Genomic DNA, 23306 nt, shown 5'->3' with positions numbered 1-23306 from the left:
TATGAGCATCTACCTTGTATATGCCACACACATATGTATTATGCATATTGTCATATATACATAAAACAGCATAAAAACACACATGTCAACCATGTGTACACATATGTATGAGTATATACACATGCTTATATACCTATATCACAGGTGTATATATTATATACATGTTTGCATTACAAATGTGTATGCATGTATTACATACCCATGTATGTGTGTGTCATACATATGTACAACACACATATATCTATATACAAACACACAACCCATATAAAATTAATAGAAAGTACATTTGGGGCAATAGAAGTTGGGGGATCAGGAAAGGCTTCACCTAGAATATGAGCAGAGTTTTGAAGGGAACAAGGTATTCTACAAGACAAAAGTGGGATGGGAGTGCATTCTAGGCATGGGGGACAGCCTGTGCAAAGGTGCAGAGAAGAAAGATGTAGTGTGTAGTGTCATGTGTGAGTAATGGCAAGAAATGTTCCAGCAAGTTTAGCTGGAAGATGGAGTATGATAAATAGATCCTGTTTGGAAAGATAGGTTGACAACAGGTTATGAAGGGTTTTAAAAGCTAAACAGAGGAGCTGTATCTATTTATATTTGATCTTGGAGCCAGTAGGAAATCACTGGAGTTTATTGAGTGGGATAGCAGTCTTTAAACTTATTTGAATATGTCCCATTATCGGTAAAAACAGTTTGAGTACATGTATGTACCTCCAGTGTATGCATGTGATTTTATATATACATCTTTCACTTGTGAGAATAATAATAATTCCAGGGAAGTAACCTCCGCAGGTGAGTAAATATAGGTAGAGAAGTGGCTGAGGGGAGTCCCTCTTCTGTAAGTATCCACATCCTCCAGAAAGTCACTAGAAGAGGAAATGGGGAAATTCCAAGTAAACATCAGCAAGACCTACAAAAGAGACCAATGAATGCATTGCCCATAAAAGGCACTCCACTTCCCATTCCCAGTCCTGGGTTAAGTTGTGCCTACCTAATCACTTATTTTCTACTTGCTTTAGGGTAGGGGTGGGGAACCTGCAACCTCAAAGCTATGTGTGGCCCTCTAGGTCCTCAAGTGTGGCCTTTTGACTGAGTCCAAGTTTTACAGTACAAATCCTTTTGTTCAGGGGATTTATTCTGTGAAGTTTGGATTCAGTCAAATGGCTGCACTTGAGGAACTAGAGGGCCACACATGGCCTTGAGGCCACAGTTTCCCCACCCGTGTTTTAGGGGACTTCTTTAACTTACTTCTCATAGTTGGAACTTTTAAATAAACTTTGAGCCAGTTAAAGAATGTGATCCAAGAGTGACCAAAAAGGCTTGTGACCCCCTGAGGGAGAAATCATTACTCTGCTACCTCTCCATATATTCCCCACTAGAGCCTGGATGCTTCTACTTTTCCCAGAGTGACCAGTTTCCCAACTTCTATTCATGTTTCTAGCGTTGATTGCATAATAAGGGTCAGTGGCCACTAATTTCTTTTATAGAAAGGGGGATAGACAATACAACTGTGGGAGCTGGGGGGAGGGAAAAAGGACAGAAGAGCCCAGTTCAATGGATATATATTATTACTCAGGGCCAGGTACTTCTGAAGACGGGAGCAGAAAATGACTTTTCTGCTTAGATTAATTTCTCTTAATCAGAAAGAGGGAGATTCTTAACTAAAAAAAAAAAAAAAAGGGAGAGAGAGACCTCAGAGGAATGGCTATTAGCACAGTAGCATCTTTTCCTGACTCAAAGGCATCGAAGGTAGGTACATTAGCATAGTAAAGACTATGATTGGTCTGAACCAGAGCAATAGAGCAATTTGTCCCAGTTTCTTAGAAAGCAAGAGGTGGGGTTGGAGGAAACAATGGAACACCCGTCCCTTCCTCATGTGGTATCAAGATAGAGGATGCTACACAATCACTCTCCTTGCAATGTCTTTCTCCCAGAATTCTCATGCAAAATAGCCCCACAATTCCACAGTTCCATATAAGTCCTGGTAGATTCTAGGGCAGCATTTTCATGTAAATGCCAGGCTGTCTGCCTGTCTGTCTATCTATCTATGCCAGTGCCTTACCCTCTTAAGTTAGCTTTTATTTACCATGTATGTGTCATGCATATATCTATATGCATGATCTCCTCCATTAAAGCTCTTTGAAGGCAGGTACTATTTCCCCCCCTTTTTTTAATATCCCCAGAGTTTAACACAGTGCCTGACATACATAGTAAGTCCTTTTAAGTGTTTATTGCTGATTGATAAATTCATCACAAAACATGCACAAATAGAAACTGAAAGATGAAATAAAAATGAAGTAATATTTGAAATTAGGGTCAATGAGAAGCTATTGGAGTTTATTGAATAGGGAACTGATATGGTCAGATCTGTATGTTAATAACATCAATTTGGCGGCAGTGTGGAGGCTAGTTTGGAGAAAGCAGAGATAATTTGGGGGCAATCAATTAAGTGCCAATGACTGTAGTCCTGGTTAGAGATGATGAACAAGGGTGGCAGCTATAGAAGTGCAGAGAAACATTACGGAGATAGAAAGGGAAATAATTGGTACCTAATTGGATACGTGGGGTGAGGAAGAGTGAAAAGTTAGGAGGGACACCAAAGTGGTGAATCTGTGTGAAGAGAAGGATGATGGTGCCTTGGACAGCAGTAGGGAAGTACAGAAGAAGGGTACCTTTTGGGGTAAACATTGAGTATGTGGATCAGAATGCATTCTTACCTCTTCATCCTCGGAGATTCACTTTGTCCCAAAGAAAATAAAAAAGGGTGGGGTGGCTAGGTGGTGCAGTGAATAGAGCACCGGCCCTGGAGTCAGGAGGACCTGAGTTCAAATCTGGCCTTGGATACTTAACACTTAACTAGCCATGTGACCTTGGACAAGTCACTTAACCCCAATTGCCCAGCCTTCCCCCTGCCAAAAAAAAAGAAAAAAGGATGAGATGGATCTTTTATTCAACAGCCACTTCCCAGAAGTGCAGAATCCCCTGAGGAGCACCAGCTACAACCATGAAGTTGTGTGGGTATTTTGGAAGAAGGATAAATTTTGCTCATGAAACTGCTGGTTTCTAGGTACTAGGGCCATGGGGTATAACTACCCTGAAGTACAGGGTAGGAGAAAATGGGAGCTTTTATAGCTACAGAGCAGCAGTGGTACGAGGTGATATTTTAACTTGGAGAAGATTAGAAGGAAGAAATGGGGAGGGAGAGCATTCCAGGCATGGGAAACAACAGTCAGTGTAATTGCATGGAGTCAAGAGATGAAAGGTCTTGTGCAAGAAACAATAAGGAGTCCAGTGTCAGTAGATCATAGAGTATGTAGAATACTGGAAAAAAATTAGAATGCATTCAGAGGAAGAGGCCTCATTTGATGAATCTGGAAACCGTATCATATGTGAAACAATGGAGAGAACTAGGAGTTTTTGCCTGGAGAAGATCAAAGATTCAGGGGGTAAACATGGTTGCTATCTTCAATTAATAAAGGAATGTTTTGTGTAAGAGGGACTAGACATATTGTGTTTACCTGGAGAAAGCAGAGCTAGGACCTATGGGTAGAAGATTCATGGAGTAAAATTTCAGTTTATTATAAAAAATAAAAATTTTCTTTTACATGTAGAACCTTCTTGCAATGATAACTGACTCATGAGGTATTTTGCATGAAGTAGTGAACTTTCCATCACTGAACAAATTCAGAGACTGAATGGATATTTTTCAAGGCTACTCGAGAAGGGATTCATATATTAGATAAATGATTAGGCTAGATGGCCTCTAAAATTCCCTTCAGATATGTAATTTATATAAAGGTGTGAGTGATAAACTTTACCTTCCCAGGGTGCATTTACTTAAAAGAGGAGTTTGTTTACCCAAATTAATTGCTGATTTTCAAATTGTAGTAAGAAGAACTTTCCCATCCCTGTTCCTAACTTGAAAATAGAAGAAAGAAGAACAGGGCGTGGTACCACTATTCTGAAAGGTTGATGAACCCAGAATAAAGAGGAAATAAATGACCTTTTGAGTGTAGACCTTGCAAAACTACATGTTTGAGTGGGCAATAATATTACAATGAGTCTAGAGAAGCAAATGGGGAGTCTGTATAAGGGAAGTAGGGGTCGGGACAAAAAGAGGTAAAGGAAGGTGTTGAATGTTCTTTGATTTATCCCCTTTTTCTCATCTTCCTTTCCACTCTTCCACTTCAAGTTAGAACACATAGATATGTTTGGGACAAGGGAAATAATTTTAATTTCTATGGCCTTGTCTGACTGATTCATACCCTCACTCCCATCTGAAACTTAGATCTTGAGAGAGGCAAATTAAAGGGTACACTATACTACCTTAAAACTGAAACTAAAAATTCCTCTGACAGACTTAATAGGAAGTTATAGTTGTCAGTTTGATTAAGGTGTTAATGATTAAACAAAATCAATATTTTTAGCCTTGTTTAGCAGGGGCAAGTCAAGGTCATTCCTTTGGCTCCCCAACTCTTGTGGGCTTTTCTGAACTGCTAGGAGGATGAGTGAGAGAGAATAGTTTTTGAGAATGTAATAGGTAAGGTGGAAGTATAACATGAGGTCTGATGGCATGCTTTCTATATGACATCCATTGATATACTAGAGTATGGGCAATAGGAGGGCTAAGATTTTCAAGAAGAGGTGAGAATTGGGAATTATAGGTAGTTGAGATTTAAGATATGCACACTGAAGGTTTGGGTGCTTACAGATGTTAAAGACTAGAACAAGTCAGGGTTGGGGAAGCCAGATAACTAGACCAAGGCTGAAGGGTAGCAGGAAGCCAATAAGGGAAGCCAAAGACCAGGGATTCTACAGTTGCCCATTACCAGAAAGAAGTCAGAAGTTAATGATCCAACAAGTCAACAAAAGTATGAAGGATTTGGATTCCAATAACCTTGAAAAGGAAAGGTGAAGGTGAGGTTGGGGTGTAGAGTAGAGAAAATGATCAGACTTAGAATTTGGATACTATAAGTGAAAACAACAACAAAGGAATATGCAGTCAGGGGAGAAAGGATGATCCTTGATTGTCACCCCCATCTAGAATGACGTGAACAGTGTTAAAAAGATTATATCAGTAAAAGTAGAACCTATGACCTATGTTAGGTATGGAAGAGCATGTGTACACAAAGTCTAAGACTGAACCATAAGCAAATCAAGATGCATTATGCCTTGTGCTGATAAAACCAAGTAATATACTAGGAAAATAATGGAGGGAAAATAAAACTTATCAATCATAACCTTGAATATAAATGGATTAAACTCACCCATAAAAAGGCAGAAAGTTGTATATTGGAGTAGAAAACACAGGCAACAAAGAAATACACCTAAAATGCAGGAGGGCTAGAATAAAACTTACTTTATCTGAAAAAAAAAAATAGGTGTTGCAATTCTAATTTCAGATGATGCCGAAGTCAAAACAGATAATATGAAAAAACAAATAGAGAAATTGCATTGTGTTTAAAGGTGCCATAGATAATGAGACAGTATGTACATTGCATATCTACGTGTGTATACAAGCATGATTGTATATACATGTACACACACATACAGCCAAAAACAAAACAAAATCCAACAATTAACCAATGAAACATAGATTGTAAGACATTAATAATAAAGACTTTAATGTTCCTCTTTAGGATCTTGACAAATCTAACAGAAATATAAAGGAAATTACAGAAAACAGAATATTGAAAAACTGGGTTTTGATAGCATTCTGAGGCTTGAAAAGGAAAGACATTTTAAACACATCCTTTATAGAGCTTAATAAAATAATAATCAGTAAAGAAATATAAACAAAAGGATACAGACTTAAGTCTTTAAACATTCTAAATAATGAATGTGTTAAATGGACTTAGAATTAAAGGACCTGGATTCAAATATCAGTTCTGCTATTTATGATCTGTGTAACATTGGGCAAAAAATTGTTTCCTTATCTATAAAATGAAAGAATTGAGTCAGAAGACTTCTAAGGTGCCTTCCAGTTTTTATTCTATGATTCTATTATTTCTAAAGTCCCTTAAGATTTAAAAAACAAACAAACCACAATCAACTTTGATTCTATGGCAATTGTACATTTTGAATTGATTCAAGCTGAATTGGCTCAGAGAGGGAATAACACACACACACATACATGCACACACACAATTGGGTATTGAAATCTATCTTACCCCACAGGAAAGTAGGAGGGGAAAAGAATAAGAGAAGGGGAAGGGTGACCGAAGGGAGGACAGATTGGGGGAGGGGGTAGTCAGAAGAAAAACACTTTTGAGGAGGGAAAAGATGAAAGGAAAGGGAGAATAGAATAAATGGGGGGAAATAGGATGGAGGGAAATATAGTTAGTGGTAACTGTGAAGAAAATTTTGTAGCAGATTTTTCTGATAAAGGCCTCATTTCTCAAAAATATAGAGAACTGAGTCAAATTTATAAAAATAAGAGCCTTTTCTCAATCGATAATGATCAAAATATATAATCAGTTTTCAGATGAAGTAATCAAAGCTGTCTATAGCCATATGAAAAAATATTCTAACTCACTATTGATTGAATAAATGCAAATGAAAAGAGTTCTGAGGTACTGCCTTCTACCTGTTAGATTGTCTAATAGGACAGAAAAGATAAATGACAAGTGTTGAAGGGGATGTGGGAAAAATGAGACTTTAATGCACTGTTGCTGGAGTTGTGAACTGATGCAACCATTCTGTAGAGCAATTTGGAACTATGCCCAAAGGGCTATAAAACTGTCATACCCTTTGACCTAGCAATACCACTCCTAGATCTATATCTGAAAAGAGACAAAAAAACTAAAAGGAAAAGTATCTATATGTAAAAAAAATATTTATAGCAGCTCATTCTGGATGTAAAGAATTAGAAATTGAGGGGATACCCATCAATTTGGGATGACTGAACAAGTTATGCTATGTAATTATGATAGATACTATTGTACTATAAGAAATGATGAGCAGGATGCTCTCAGAAAAGCCTGAAAAGACTTGCATGGGCTGATGAAAAGTGAAATGTACTGTGTACAAGGTAACAACAATATTGTAAGATGATCAGCTGTGAATGACTTAGCTATTCTCAGCAGTGTAACGATCCAAGACAACTTCTGAAGGACTTACGATGAAAAATGCTATCCATCCCCAGAGAAAGAACTGATGGTGTTTGTATCTAGATTGAAGCATCCTTTTTTTTTTTTTTTACTTTATTTTTCCTTAGGATTTTTTGGTCTATTTTTTTTCACAACATTACTATTATGAATGTGTTTTACATGACTACACATGTATAACCTATATTTGTCTTCTCAATGGAGGTAGGAGGTGGGGAGGGAGGAAGGGAGAGAATTTGGAACTCAAAGTTTTAAAAACAAATGTTAAGGGGAAGCTAGGTGGTACACTGACCCTGAAGTCAGGAGGACCTGAGTTCAAATCCAGTCTCAGACACTTGACACTTAACTAGCTGTGTGATCTTGGGCACTTAACTAGTTGTATGACCTTGGGCAAGTCACTTAACCCCAATTACTTTGCCTTCTCCCCTCCAAAAAATGTTAAAAATTGTTTTTACATATAACATAACATTCCATAAATGTATGGAAAAATAAAATACTAAATAATTTTTTAAGGAAGGATTCAAGCTTACAAAACTTTTTGCCTTGGACATAGTTCCAAATGATAAATTTCTATGGAACATCCTCCATTCTTTTTTTAAAAAATTAATCATTGCATTTATCATGGTACAATATGAGTTCCTATGTCCCTGAACAACCATATAGTCATAGCAATTTTTGAATCTGGGAAAATCACACTATTAAACCACTTCTGTAGGGGAAAGGGACTTCACCTGTCAGAGTCCACATTTATTTATTAGGTCATTATTAGTAACTATACTTTGAGCTTCAGACTGCCAGAATCAGAGATGCATTTCTGTGGTCACTTGTTCCTGTAATTGCTATTTCCTGGTGGGGAGATGAGAAATATTGTACTCTGTCATAGGCAAGTCACTTAGGTTCTGTTTCCTAATTTGTAAAATGAGGATGTTAGGCGAGGTAATCCCTGGGGTCTCTTTTAGACCTAAAATTTGGTAATCTAGATCATAGGATAGGAACTGGAAGGGACTTCAGGGGTTATCTAGTCCAAGCCCTTCAGTTTACATACAAGGAAACCAAGCTCCAAAAGAAAAGCTAAGTGATTGGCCTAAAGCCACATACTGTAGGTAGTAAGTAGCAGAAGTAGGATTTGAATTCTGATCCTCTGACTTTATATACACCACTTTCTTTCCACTTTCTAAGCTTTTCCATCAGGTTCAACAGAGCTTCAGGAAATTCTTTAATTCCAAGTGGTTTCAGACAATCACTGAGCCCAACGTCTACTCCTACAGTAAATTCCCAGGTGAAGGACATCTATCCTGCCTTCTTCCTGTATATAGAAGTTCCAAGTTAGGCTTGGAGCTATTTTACCAACATATCAAGCTCTGCCTCAGTCTTCTCTTTGCCAGGCAGCCTGCAGGAAATACCCTTCTGGACATATTGTGAAACCCCATCTGCTAGTTTCTCACAAATGAGTGAGAATGGCAAAGTACAACCTTTCTGGAAATAGAAAGTGAAGCTAACTTCACATCATAAATGTGCCCAAATGCAGAAATGAACCAATTGGCCTAAGTGAGGAAAATGTAACAATTCAAACAATTCCATGAGTTATATAATTGATAGGTGGAAACAAAAGGAAGCTTTTGACATGATGGGTTTGGTTTTATTTCCACAATTCTCTTTTAAGATGTCTGGTCAAAAAATACTTACTTTACTAACCCAAAACAATTCCTGCTTCTTCTCAAACAAGTACATTGATACATTGGTCATCTTGTAGATTTGGATGCATCCCGTCCACCGGAAATCCAGAAACTCCCATTTTAAGAGACCTGTTATGAATTGCCAGTTAGGTGGCTGCATTTTGCTATTTGTACCCTATTTACATAAAAAGAGGAAACACATTTATAAGTGTCGGAAAGAGATGAAGAAAGAGGAAGCTGTTTATAGGAGTTGTGGTATCTCCTGCTTGGCTAGCAACACTGGGGTTTCCTGAAAGATGAAACAGGGGTCTACTGGGCCCCCTTCCCCCCAGAACGCTGCTCTGAAACTTGTTTTCCATGACTTGTAAGAACTGGTTTTAGTATCTATGAGTGCTGATTAAAGGGCATGGGTCCTAGCAGAGAGAGTACAACTCGGTCCAATTAAGTTCAATTCAACAAGCATTTATTAAATGTCTTATGTGCTAGGCTCTATACTATGTACTGAAATATAAAGACAAAAATGAAACAGACCCTGCTCTCAAGGAGCTCCCGTTCTACTGGAGGGATATAGTATGTACACAGATATGTAAATACCATATAATATGAGGAGCAAGAAAACACTAACAATCAGGAGTATCAGAAAAAGGTTCCTGTAGGACATAGTACCTATGTTGAGTCTGGGAGGAAGCTAATTACAGATTGGCTTACCTTTCCTATTTCCCCAGGGAGAAAGGAGGAAAGATGCTAAAAGGAAAGAAAAGGCCCATAGATTTAGAGCTAGAGAAGACCTTAGGATTCATCTAGTCCAGGCCCTACATTGTATAGGTGGGGAAAGTTAGGTCAATAAAATGAAGCTGGTGGCCAGGGCCAATGAACACGTGTTGGTCAGTTATTAGCCCAGAAATTCTGGAGCTGAAGTTGTTCTGTTAGAGAAGTAAAGTGAGGAAAAAAATCATTCCGAACATGTAGGGCAGCCTGTGTGCGCAGCCAGCCTAGGTGTTCGTGCCATCAACAGGAACCATGCAATCAGCTAGTTTTTCTGAGACATTTAGTGTGTGGGAGGGGGAGGGGGAGAGTAATGTAAAATCAGCCTATAAAGGCACATTGGAGTCACGTGACAGAAAATCTGATCCTAGAAAAGAATAGGAAGCCACTGGAATTTATTGAGCAGGAAAGTAATATAGTCAGTTCTATACTTTAGGAATTTGAATTTGACATCTATTTAGAGGATGGGTAAGAAAGGAAAAGGATTGGAGATGGAGACCGATTAGGAGATTATAGCAATAGTCCAGGCGAGAGGTGATGAAAGCTTGAAGAGAGGTGGTAGCTGTGTGAGTGGAGAGAAGGGCAGGAATGGGAGAGATGCCAGGGTGGCAGAATCAATAGAACTTGGAAAATAATTGGATGGGGGTATTAAAAGGAAAATGAAAAGCCAAGGATGACACTGGAATATTCCGAACCTGCATAACCGAAAGGATTTGAAAGGGTCTCAAGTTCATACCATGATGAAGAATGAACAGAGATGGTCTACAGTGCAGGGAAGCTGCCAAAGTACAGCCTCTGAAAGAAGGCCTTTGTCTCTTGGCTAGGAGAGGTCAGGAGCCCCCTCCCCCAACCTTGGCTTAACCTGTGAATGAATGGAAGGTGGGGCAGAGGAGGAGAGATATTCCTTCTTTCCGAAGTCTGGACAGAATTTCTGGGGGAGGGGATTCTATTTCTGTTGTCTCTGCAAAGTAGGTGAGGCAGATAGCAGAGTAAAAAAAAAGAAACCCCAAGGTGTCACCTCCTGTTTCTAATTTTACTTTAAAATACTTGTGAAGTTCCTTTAGAACTTGACTTCACTTCCACCAAGTGAAACGACTAGCTCAGATCTTGGAGATCTCTCTAAACCTTTGTGGCAGTTATCCCCTACCCCTTCTTTTCATCCTGGACCACGCTCCTCTTCCGGTCTTTGTGGCTTCAGGTGGCAGGAAAGGAAAGTTCTTCCTTATGTGGTCCTGGGAGAGCATTAGTTTGGTGACCCAAGAGTTGAAGGATAAACTGATGAGTGGGAACATGACGGTACAGCTTCACACGCTACCGGAAGAAATTGCCTGGTACAGACTGGAATCTGAAAGGTGAGTGGGGGCCAAGGAAAGGAGGTTCATGAGGTCTGTTTATCTGAAGGACTACAATGGGTTGTCTTTGGGGGCACATCTGGGGTCTGAGTGACAGAGAAACCAGATGTTCAGGGTAGTTGACCTGTGGGAAAACGTAGGGAAACTTCAGTTCCAGTTATGATTTTTAATTCCCTCTTTTGGTCTTGTCTGTGGGCTCTTCTCCAGTATAGTGGTCATGTTGGCACCATGAAATGGCGATATTATCCTCTCCCTTCTGACTCCAATGCCAGTAAATATCTGGCATTTAGGATTTCCTGAGCTGTCACTGTACTTTTTTTTCCATCAAAAAGATGATTGGGCATTTCCGCATGAGGAGTGGCAGCTGTCATGGGCAATGTTGCCTTTCCTACACTGTGTTTGCTGGGAAAGAAGGGAATGGATTGAAGGGAAATCTTATGGACTGAAAAATTCTTCTTAACTAGGTTAGGTAAGAGAGAGTGTAGGGAAGGAAGATTTGTGGGTGATTACTGAAATTAGACATGGGCAGGATATATGTCCAGAAGCCAAAGAGTTATTGAAACTGAATTGTGCCATCCTATACCCCAGACATTTGTATCTACAATAAATACTCATAAAATTGGGCTCTATAAGTTGGACACTATGACTGTGATCTATTATCATCAGCATATTGAAAAAACAGCAATGGTGGAATGGAAAGGAGGATATGGGTTCAAATCCAATCTCTGACATTTTGGACCCTGGGCAAAGTACTTAGCGTCTCTCAGCCTTAGTTTCCTTATCTGAAAAATGGGAATAATAATAGCACCTGCCTCACCAGAGCGTCTTGACGCCCAAATGAAGTAATGTTTGCAAAATGCTTTCCAATACTCAAAGTGCCATAGATATGTCATTATTAGTGTTAGCATTTGTAAACGATGAATTTATGTTAAGAACTTTTGTTATTACTGTTTGTTTTCTCAAGTACACTAAGAACCTTTCTTTCTTTTTCTTCCCTTCTTTTTTCTTCCCTTCTTTCCTCTCTCCCTTCTTCCCTTCCTTCCTTTCCTGTCTTTCTAGTTTCTTCTTTTTCTTCTTCCTCCTCCACCTCTTTCCCTACTTCCTCTTCCTTCAAATCCTTTTTCCTCTGATGTTAATGCTACCAAGGTAAGCTCATCCCTGTGGCCCTAGTAAAACTATGTAATATAAGGCAGACTATATTAAGTGTTTGGCCTATTCAGAGGAGGAGGAAATGACTAAATTAGAGAATAATCTGGGGGAGGAGAGAGAACTTGGGACAACAATCCACTCTCCCCCTTCCCCCAGACACAGAACCTTTTCATTTGTCTTCTCTTTATTTATTTATTTATTTGTTTGTTTGTTTATTAAGCAATTGGGGTTAAGTAGCTTGCTCAAGATTACACGGCCAGTTATTTCTGGGTGTGGTGCTAAGTATCAGAGCTGGGATTCGATCCCAGGTCATCCCGACTCTGGGGACGGTGCTTTTACTTGGTGCTCTTACTCGCTGTGTTACCTGGCCGCCCCTGCCTTCTCTTTATTATGATTGATCAAAAACAGATTTCTGCCTTGCTGTCCTCCTTTGCTACTTGCTACCTATAATAATTACCTTGAGCACTAGTCACTTCCCCTCTCTGGGCCTCAGTTTCTTAATCTGTGAAAAGGGTTGAAATAGGTGATCCTTAAGGTTCCTATGCATTGTTCCTAAGACCACATACAGAAGGAAGGAGAGATGGGTGATGGTAGGGTGAGGGAGAGATGTAGCAAATGAGAAGTAAGTGACTACAGACTAAATTTACAGAAGAGAAAGAAATTCCAAACAGCAAGGGGAGAAGGAAAGCTCTTAGCTTATGCTAGAGACTGTCTTATCTGAAAGCAGTCCTTCTCCTTTTCTTTTCTTCCCCTGAAAGAAAAGTATCATATAAAAACACCTTAGAATCTTAGAACTGGAAGATGATTCCTACCTGATTAATGACATCTACTATGTGGCGAGTCATTTAACTTCTTATAGCCTCAGTTTCCATGTCAATAAAATGGAGTTAATGATTTTTGCACTACATACCTTACGGATGGTTATATGAGCAAAGCACCTTGTAAAACTTAAAGTGCTCTGTCTTTGTGGACCTTCCCTAACAAGTTGTCCTTCAGGCCCTTTATTTGAAAACCTTTTGAGACAATGTGATATATTGAAAAGAATGAATGAATGATAGAAAATGATGTGCTGATAGAGAAAATAATCTCCTTGAGGGTAGTGTGGTTTCTTTTTTTTGTCCTTATATCCCAGCATCTCCCATAGCACCTGGAACATAGTAGGGTTTAATCCAGGAGTGGGGAACCTGTGGCCTCCAGGTCACATGTGACCCTCTAGGTCCTCAAATGCAGCCCTTTGAATCCAAACTTCACAGAACAAATCCCTTAATAAAAGGATTTGTTCTATAAATAAATAGGATTTATTTATAAATAAATTTATATATATATAAATCTATAAATAAATATATATATATATATAAATCTATAAATAAAATTATCTATAAGTAAATAAATAAAAAATAAATAAAAGGATTTGGACTCAGTCAAAAGGCTATAGTACCCAAGGACCTAGAAAACCACTGGTTTCCCACTCCTGCTTAATCCTTGAATGCCCAAGGGCACCCAGGTAATGTAAAGCTGAGAATATGCAAAGCATATTTTGGGAACCGAGGCTAATTGATTATGTACTATAAGGACTACTGGCCACAACAAAGTAGAGATTACAAGGTGGGTGTCTACATTAACAATGCCGCATATGGTGAATGCAGCCACCAGTAGTTAGAGCTCATAGTAAATTAAGATCTGAGATTTTCAGAGTTGGGTTAAAGAGAACATGGCTACCAGAGGTTATCACAGGCATCAAGTGAAGGGTCCATTTAGGCACATGGAGATGAGGGGCAAGTGGAATTGAGGGGCATGCACACAGGTAGAGATCATGACAGGTATAGTTAAGTCAGGAAAGCAACATAAAGGAGAGTCAATGTAAAGTACCAGCAAATTAGTGTCCTGAAAGGTAAATTTGACCCTGAACTGAGGGCCTGACATGGTCAGATTTAAATATATATTTAAATATATTTATACATCTATACACCTGTGGTTGGTTGTTGTCCTTTGTACTCGAAGAGGACTAATATGGTATCACTACGTCAGAGTAAAGGTACAGTGTGTCCAATTGTAGCTGATCAGACCAATATGAGCTCAGAACACTCTACCACAGGTTGGGCACAAATAGTCCACATGCAAATTTGGGGTAGATTCTTTAAATTTGGGCATCTCAAGTTTCTTTTAAGTCACTTCAATTCTGCCTTGCTCCGAGAGCACAGCACCTTCTCTGATGAGAGCACGCCATGCTGGGTGGTACTGTGCCAGTGTCTCCCATGTCACGTAATCAATTCTAAAATTCTTCAGAGAGACCTTGAGAGTGTCCTTGGATCACTTCTGATCACCATGTGAGCACTTGCTTTGTGTGAGTTCTCTTTAAAATGATCTTTTAGGCAAATATGCATTTGGCATTTGAACAACATGGCCAATCATTGGAGCTGTGCTCCCTGCAGTAGAGTTTGAATGCTTTGGAAGTTCAGCTTGAGTGTCTGGTACCTTATCCTGCCAAGTGAGCTTCAGAATCTTCCTAAGACAATCCAAATGGAAGTGATTCAGTTTTCTGGCATGGCGCTGGTAGACTGTCCAGGTTTCACAGGCATATAGCAATGAGGTCAGCACAATGACTCTGCAGACCTTCAATTTGGTTGGCAACCTAATCGATACCTCTTCTCCCTCACACTTGCCTTCAGAATCTCCCAAACACTAAGCTAGCTCTGGCAATATGTGTTTGCCAACCTCCTCATCCATGTGTATGTCCCTGGAAACTATACTGCCAAGGCAAGTGGACTTATCCATAGCATTTCCATTAGCTGTAACCAATGGTTTCACATATGGATAGTGTAGTGCTGGCTGGTGCAGAACCTGTGTTATATTGGGCCAAAATTAGCACAAGCAGCAGAGAATTGATCTATACTTTGTTGCATCTCAGCCTCAGAGGCTACATTGAGTGCACAATCAATAAACACACACATTTACATTATGCAAATGCATACATATGCATACAAATGCATACATATTGCATGTGTGCCTATGTATGTATGTATGTTCTTGGGCAATCCTGAGCTCTTAGGGTGAGGGCAGATTGAATGCCTCATACTTGGGTGAAAAGGGAAGTAAGAAGAGACCAAGTAAAAGGACCGGCAGAAGCCTCATTGCCTGGATTGGAGGGTTCATATTGGGTGAACAGTAAGAGATGAGACTGGAAAGGATCAGATATTGAGGATTTTTACTGACATCCCAAGTAGTTTGGATTTTATATGTAGACAACTGGGAGTTATAATTGGTTTTTGAAAGAAGATGTAGCAGTGAAAGCCATGTTTTTGGAATGTTAATCTGGCAGTCCTAATCAAGGTAGAGAAGCCATTTAAGAGGCTGGAACAGTAATCTTTGCCCAAAAAGACTCTACAATCAAGTAGGGGAGATAAGAAGAGAAGCTAGGTGGCACCATGGATAGAGTTCCCACTGTGGAGTCAGAATGAACCTGAGTTCAAATTTGGCCTCAGACACTTACTAGCTGTGTGACCCTGAGCAAGTCATTTAACCCTGTTTGCCTCAGTTTCCTCATCTGTAAAATGAGCTGGAGAAGGAAATGGCTAATCTTTCCAGTATCTTTGCCAAGAAAACCCCAATGGGGTCATGAAGAGTCAGACGCAACTGAAATGACTGAACAAAATGGAGATGACATATTAAGTTCTTTGCCAAGTGCTGGGAATATAAACAGAAACAAAAAGGAGCACAGTGCCTGTCCTGAAGGAGCTTGCAATAGAAGAGGAAGATAATATACTAAAAGAAAATGTAAAGGGGTGGGAAGGGGTAAAGATAAGAAGGTACTCAAGTGGGTATGGTCCATAGAGTCAGTCCATAGAGTCCATTCATACCTGAACACAACTGGTCTGGGCCTGTCCTTAAAATGAAATTTCTGGTGAGAGCCAAACAACAAGAGGAGGGGGAATTTAAGGGGATGTGATCTTCCAGGGAGACAAACTTGATGGAGAAAGAAGTCAGTTGAGCGAAGAACAGAGGCCAGAGTGGACTAAAGGAGTGAACACAGTTGGCCTGGGCCTTTCCTTAAAATGGAGATTCCTGGAGAAGCATCACTGGTGATAAAGTCTCTTCTCATCAAAGAGAGGTTGGGAAAGTGCTGCATATTTATTACCATGCAAATCATGAACTTCTTCATAGAATTTAGCCTTCTTGTGAGCACATTTCACCTGAAGCTGTTTTAAAACATCAAATCTTTTCCTCCTTTGGGTAAATTGTCATTCCACCTGGAGCTACAGGAGGGGACATTTTTCCAGGGGCTCTCTTGGAGCTGCCATGACTTGGTGGCTTTCACATCCCCTGATCTGAGTTCTTCTTTGTCAGTTTTAGCAGTTTCTGAGAAACCCAAGAGCTGCTTCTGAGTTACTCTAACCTGTCATCTGGGAGACTTTAACCTTACACCTTCTCTCTCTGTATCTGTGGTTCCATCAGCCTTGGCCCTCTTCACACACACCTCTCCCTTCATTGGCTTGTGAAACTCCTGGTATGTAAACACTCTCCCTTTGCTGGTGTAGATCACCCATTTGTGTATAACTTAGAGTCATGAAGGCAGGGATATATTGGAGCCTGCTCCTCCTACCAGAGCTAATTGTTAAATTTTCACTGTGAGCAGGTACATCTTGGAAATCAACAGGGCTAGATTTATTATTTTGTTGATTGTCTAGACTTTTAAAAGTGATGGAGAGAATGTTAGTAATGGAGATTAAGCTTTTCCCAGAGAGCTGGTTGTTAATTTTTTTTTTTTTGCCTTTTAGAGGGCAATTGGGGTTAAGTAACTTGCCCAAGGTTACACAGCTAGTTTTTTTGTGTGAGTGTTAAGTGTCTGAGGCCGGAACCAAACTTGGGTCCTCCTCACTCCAGGGCCAGCGCTTTACTCACTGCGCCACCTAGCCACCCCTGTTAAATTTTCACTATAAGCATTCATACATTAGGAATTGGCAAATGACACAAATCAGGGCTTGTTTGCTTTTTTTGTTGAGTGTCATGACTCAAAGAAAGTGATGGAATGCTAATAATGCAAATTAAACTTTTCCCAGAGAGCCAGTTGTTAAATGTTTATCAGCTCACCCTCACTTAGAAGGTTGCTTGTGGTCCTGAGAGGTTAAATAAATTGTCCACAGACGCATAGCTAATAGTCTCAAGTAAACCCAGGTCTTTCAAATGCTAAGCACCTCTCTCTGTTATGCTACTCTACCTCTCTTGGCAGGGAAGCCTGGAAAAATATAATATAGAATAGAGAACCTTGATGACAGATACAGTCCCTGTTTTCAAGGAGTTTGCCTTATGTTTCTTCGTATCTCATATCTTCTATTTTGTACTATAGCTACTTTGTATATATTTATTAATTTTATATTTATGCTACATGTATTTTATATGTCCTGTTCGAAAATAAGCTTGGGGTGGTTTTATCCTTTACTTGTATCTCCAGTATCCCAGCAGAGCACCTTGCACATAGTAATTGCTTAATATATTTGTGGATTGGTTGATTCCTATAACAACAATTAGAACCAACAAAGGCATGAACTGACTTCATAGGTAGGTAACTTTGATCTTTGGAGAAGCTGAATGACATGGATCTAGGGTGGTATAGAAGGGATATCTTTATTGGGTATGAGGGAGGACAGGACCTTCCCTAAGGTCCCTCTTAATGCTGAGATCCTATGATCGTCAATATCCTGGAAACAGTTTTGTCCTTCATGCTGGGGTCAGTATATCTGTTTCTTGCCGTCCTTGAGGTATTTTCCTTAACTCCATAGTTAATACTGTAATGCCAGTTTCCCCACTAGCTACATCACATCCTCTAATACATACTCTTTTTCCAAATGGTGCAGAGGCTGTTTTGCTATTTAATAGTTGGCCCCCATGATCCCAACCCCACCCATGCTCAACTGCTTTTCCTCACCGATGGAACTTTATCAAGGAAGGGGAAGAGCCAGGGCACTAATGTGCAAAATTGAAGCATTCACGACCTCAAGATTGCTTGACCTCCTTGTGAGGTGGATTACGTTTAGCCACTTTGGAGCTTTTACAGCGAGCTTTTAAGGGGCTCGGTAGCAATTATGGTTTACCGCTGTTTGAATGCACTGACCTTCATCTTATTTCGTTTAAAAAACCATCCATCTCAACTCCAGCCTGTGGCTTTTAAGTATCTAAATCCCAGAAAGGCAGTGCTTATTTAGGAAAGCGTTCAGAAAAGCCCTGTGCTCTGGATTGCCTTAGGGAACTTTTTATTTGGAAAATCGAGACATCCCTGGACCCATTAAATGGGTTAAATGAATAGGGCCACCTCCACGAGTTAGAGCCAATTTTGAATCTGGTCCAAACAGTCCTGAAATTGAGTAGACCGCTGAGTTTTTTCTGCTAGGCTGCTGTCTTCATTGGAAATCGGCAAAACGAGTGGAATTCATAACCATAGCTCATCTTTCACCCAAATTGAATAGGTAAATATGTAAGTGAGCCAAGTCTCTCTGCCACAGTCAACAACTTCACAGGGCTCAAAACCTTGCAAAAAATGATCTTTCCTTCCTCAGAGCACACCTAGAGCTGTCTGTCTCTCATAGATTCAACTTTTTCTGATTTCTTTTAATGTTACTTCTGTATGCATCTATTCCTTTCATTCACTGGAGACTCTGAGGGACAGTGACTGAGTATTGTTTATCTGTCTATCTCCTTCAGCAGCTGCTCCTGTGCTCTGTACGTAAGAAGTGATCAGTGCATGTCTGTTGAATTAGAAGAAAATTTGACTTCTGTTTCTGGATGAGTCAAGTTAACAAGCATTTAAGTACCTACTATGTGCCAGCCATTGTGCTCTGTTCTGGAGATAGAGAGAAGGCAAAACCAACTCCTGCTCTCAAGGACGTCACAATCTAATGGAGGATACGACCTGCGCACAACTATATATAAACAAGGGAAGGGGAAGAGAATAAGCACTTAGAGAGTGTCTACTATGTGCCAAGCACTGCACCAAGGGCTTTAAAGATATTTCATTCTGATCCTCAAATAAGCATGGAGGTTAGATGCTATGATTGTCCTCTTTCTATAGTTGAGGAAACCAAGACAGATATATATTAAATGACTTGTCCAGGGTCACACAGATAGTAAGTGTCCAAGGCCAGATCTTTACTTATGATTTTCCTGACCTCAGGCCCAGTGCTCTACCTACTGTACCAACTAGCTGCCTATGTATGTATGTGATAGATTGACAGAAAGACAAGTGGAAAAATAGATAGATATAGATATGTGTATGTGTCTGTATATATTCATATATATTCACACATATACATATAGAAAACTAATTGGAAATAATTTTAGAGGGAAAGCACCAGCATTAAAGGAGATCAGCAAAGCTTCTTACAGAAGGTGGGATTTCAGCTGATCTAAAGGAAATCAGGGAAGCCAAGAGATGGAGGGGAAGAAGAGAATTCCAGTCATGGGTGGTGGCCAGTGAAAATTCACTAAGCCTGGGGATAGAGTGTTGTCTTCAAAGAATGGCAAGGAAAACAATGCCATCAGATTGCTGGTCTAATCCAGACAAGTCAGAGGTTCAGCTTTGTCTGGACTGGACCCTGAGATACTGTCTTTGGCCTTACCGTCTAGAATCTATTACCTGCCTCTATTCTTCCTAAGACTAAAAGTGGGTTTCTTTGGTCTACTCACTTCAACTGTTTACTTCCTCCTGCTTCCATGGAACCTTGGACTCTGGACTCTGCTGGGTCCTTCCAGTCATGACTCCATTTCTGTACTGACCATCAGACATCCCCAGTTGGCCTAACCCAACTTCCAGTCTCAGCGTCTGTACCTGCCCCACCCCATTACCACCCTAGATTCCAGCACTCACAAAGTAACTAATTATAAGATTGCCTTCATATACCTTAGATTTTTTTTGGAAGCAATTTACTTCTCCAATTGCAAAGAATTTATTAAAGTACTTAAAACAACAACAAAAAAATGAAAACAAAACAACCAAAGCTCATACCCTGGCCCATGGATTTTCTCTCTCTGATTTATCGTTCAGTACCCCTCTGGAAGAATATCTCCTATGTATTATTTGACACTGTTTAAAGCCCCCACCCCTAAGTGGCACCAACAACTCTCTAAGACCATAGGTTAGGAGTGGCTTATCTGTATCAACAGAGGATGTTACCACTCTGGAAGTTCCCCATGCTGATGAAATCATAGGTCCAGACTCCTCCCCCACCGTCTCCTAGTACTTACCTACACCCACCCTCCATCAAGAGTTCTTAACCTTTTGATGCCATGGACCTCTTGGAAGCTTGTACATTGCTTCTCAGAATAATGTTTGAAATAAAATGAGATGCATAGGATTACAAAGGAAACCATGAAGAATCAGGCATTGAAATATAGTTATCAAAATAGTTTTCAAAGAACAAGCTCATAGACCCCAGGAGAAAAAGACCCGCCTCATGTAGTATATTTGAGGGCCAGCGTGGGCCTGGAGTCCCAAAGACCTGAGTTTAAATCGGGCTTTAGACATTTACTAGCTGTATGACCCTGGGAAAGTCACTTAATCCTGTCTACCTCAGTTTCCTCATCTGTAAAATGAGCTAGAGAAGGAAATGGCAAGCCACTCCAGTATCTCTGCCAAGAAAACCCCAAATGGGGTCACAAAGAGTCACACATGACTAAAGAATCATAACAACATAGTATATTTTGGATGTACTGAACTCGATATCCTGCTGTGCCAAGTCACATACAATACCATGCCCTGATCTAAGTCTGTAAACATACTGCCTATCCGACTCCACTGCTATTTAATGTTTTGTCAATTTGAATTTTTTGATATTGACCAAAAAGCATGTGTTAGAGTTTACTTCCAATTAGCAAGCAGTTGTTCTCTAGGTGGAAGTCCCAATGCCTCTCACTTCTCCCATCCTCATTCATCCTGCACACTGCTAGCAGATTCATCTTTCTAAACCATTGCTTTCATGTCACGTCCCTAGAAGACTCTATAAGAGCCCTCTACTGTGTTGCATCACCCCTTGGCTCTCATCTTTCTTTTTCAATCTTAGTTCCTTCCTCTTGCTAACACACACCCTCTATTCTAGTCAAGCCAGTCTTCCCACTATCCACTAAACACACTTGCCATTTTCTCTTCCCTCTCTGCCTTTATTTATCTTCGGAGAATCTCAGAATTAGAAAAGATCTTGTATGACAGCTGGTCCAACCTGTACCTGTACAGGAAGTCAATCTTTGTATAATACAGAGTGACCTTAGGGAGTGCACAGAGCCATAACTAGGGTGGGGTGCCTATATTCCCCACTGCTTCAGGTACCTATAGAGACATGGTGTGGTCTGGAGCCCTCTGGGCCTGGGCCTTGCCATCCTCTGTTTTCTCCATGGGGCTGGGCTTCTGGTGGGTCCCAGGAGAGGGATCAGGATTAGCAGCACACCTAGCTGGTGGGTGTAGGAGAAGGGGTGGGTCACGTGCTTTCATAGGTGAACTGAACTATACCACTTCCCCACCCCACTTTATTATGGAGCAAGGACAGTATTTTTCTGGAACAACTGCATCAATGCTCCAGGTTCTAACTCCTACGTAAATGCCTTCCTTCTAAAGTTGGATCCAACGTATCCTGTATATAACTTGTCTATATATGTATATATTATATCTATATTATATATGTTACATGTATGGCATATGTGAATATACTCCACATATGCTATGTGTGTGTTACATATTGCCTCCCTCATTAGACTGTGAGCCCCTTGAGGGCAGGGACTGTTTCTTTGTTTTTGCCTTTCTTTGTGTCCCTGGGTACTTGGCATAGTGCCTAACAAAGAGTGGGTGTTTGTTGACTTGTTAACTTGCCACACCATGTCTCTACACCTTCTTTAAGGCGTGGGGCAACTCAATACTTTTTAACTTTTGAGTTAAATCCTGTCATATCCACAATCCATCCTTTCCTATCTAGCTTTACCTCATACTGTTGTATGTCAGATCAACAGTCTCCTATATATCAGACCTATTATCTATCCCATCTCATTTGGGGTCATACACAGTGACCCCATCTGTATCCTCCAACATTTTCAAACTATGTTAGACAAGCTGGCACTTAATTACATAGCATACATACACACACATAGGATTATATATACATACACGTGTGTATGTATATACGCATAAAATTATATAGGAACAGCAGGCAATCAGGGGACCAGATGTAAGTATCTATGGAACACAGGGCACAAGGACTACAATGTAGTCAGAAGTCAGGAAAGCAAAAGGGGAAAAAATGAGTGAGCATCAGAAGCCAGAACAGGTCCAGAGAACCAGTGCCCCCATAAATAGCCACTTGGAGATCTGTAGGGGATGCAAGGGCAGAGTGGTATGCGTGACCTATAGTTAGACAAATAGCAACTAAGAGAGGCCCAGGGGATGAAGGAATGGGAGCAAGGTAAAGAGAAAGAGGATGTAAGTCCCAGAAGAGAGAACAAGTCTGGATGCCGAAAGTCTCCACAGTCACTGGGAGATCTGTCTGCAGGAGCTGCAAGGGCAGAGTGGTATATTGAAGCACCCAGGCCAATAGCAGCCAAGAGAAACATGGGAGCTGAAGGAATGGAACAAGATGAAGAGAATCGTGGCTACCATTAGGAGCCAGGAAACCAGGACCGACCCTGAGACCCTTTATGGTTCCAGCTTTAGCAAACATTGTTCGCCTCTCCCAAGTGGGTGACTTCAGAAAACAGTTAGCACCATGTTATTTATTTCTCTGACTGAAGCATCTCCCCAGCATACATCCTTGTAAAATTCTTTGTTTTCTGGTGTGATTCCTATACGCTCCTTGAAAGTGAGAATTGATTCATTGATTGTCTTTGACTCTTCAGCCAAGGCACCTAGGCTGTACAAGTAGAGAGAGTGCTAGAGTCAGGATGACCCGAGTTCAAATCTGATCTCAGATGTTTACTAGCAGTGTGACCTAGGGCAAGTAACTTAACCTTTGGTTTCCTCAATTGAAAGATCATAGGGTTGTTGTGATGATCAAATGACATAATGTTTGTAAAAGTGCTTAGCCCAGTGCCTGCCATATATTAGACACTTAATAAATGCACTTTTCCTTCCTTCTCTTGTACCTAGCATAATGATTCACACACAGCAGGTGCTGAATAAATGCTTGTCGATCGCTTGCTTGATCAGTATAGGAGTCAGCTCTTAGCGAAAGGGTAGAGAGGAGGCAATTAAGAAGCATGTTGGTGGACCCTTGGTAGGCTCAGTCTGT

At 40.3% G+C, this 23306-nt stretch overlaps 1 protein-coding gene across 1 annotated transcript in view; it reads left to right on the top strand.

Moving 5' to 3' along the window:
- The window catches only part of PIK3AP1 (phosphoinositide-3-kinase adaptor protein 1), a 140318-nt gene that overhangs the window by 52327 nt on the left and 64685 nt on the right, over window positions 1-23306 (top strand). The window lies entirely within an intron of this gene.

Source organism: Petaurus breviceps, unplaced genomic scaffold, assembly GCF_028583685.1.
Source record: "Petaurus breviceps papuanus isolate PSGF00001 unplaced genomic scaffold, PetGlider_PUasm1.0 90740, whole genome shotgun sequence".
Lineage (NCBI taxonomy): Eukaryota > Metazoa > Chordata > Mammalia > Diprotodontia > Petauridae > Petaurus > Petaurus breviceps.
This window is presented reverse-complemented; position numbering and strand designations above follow the sequence as displayed.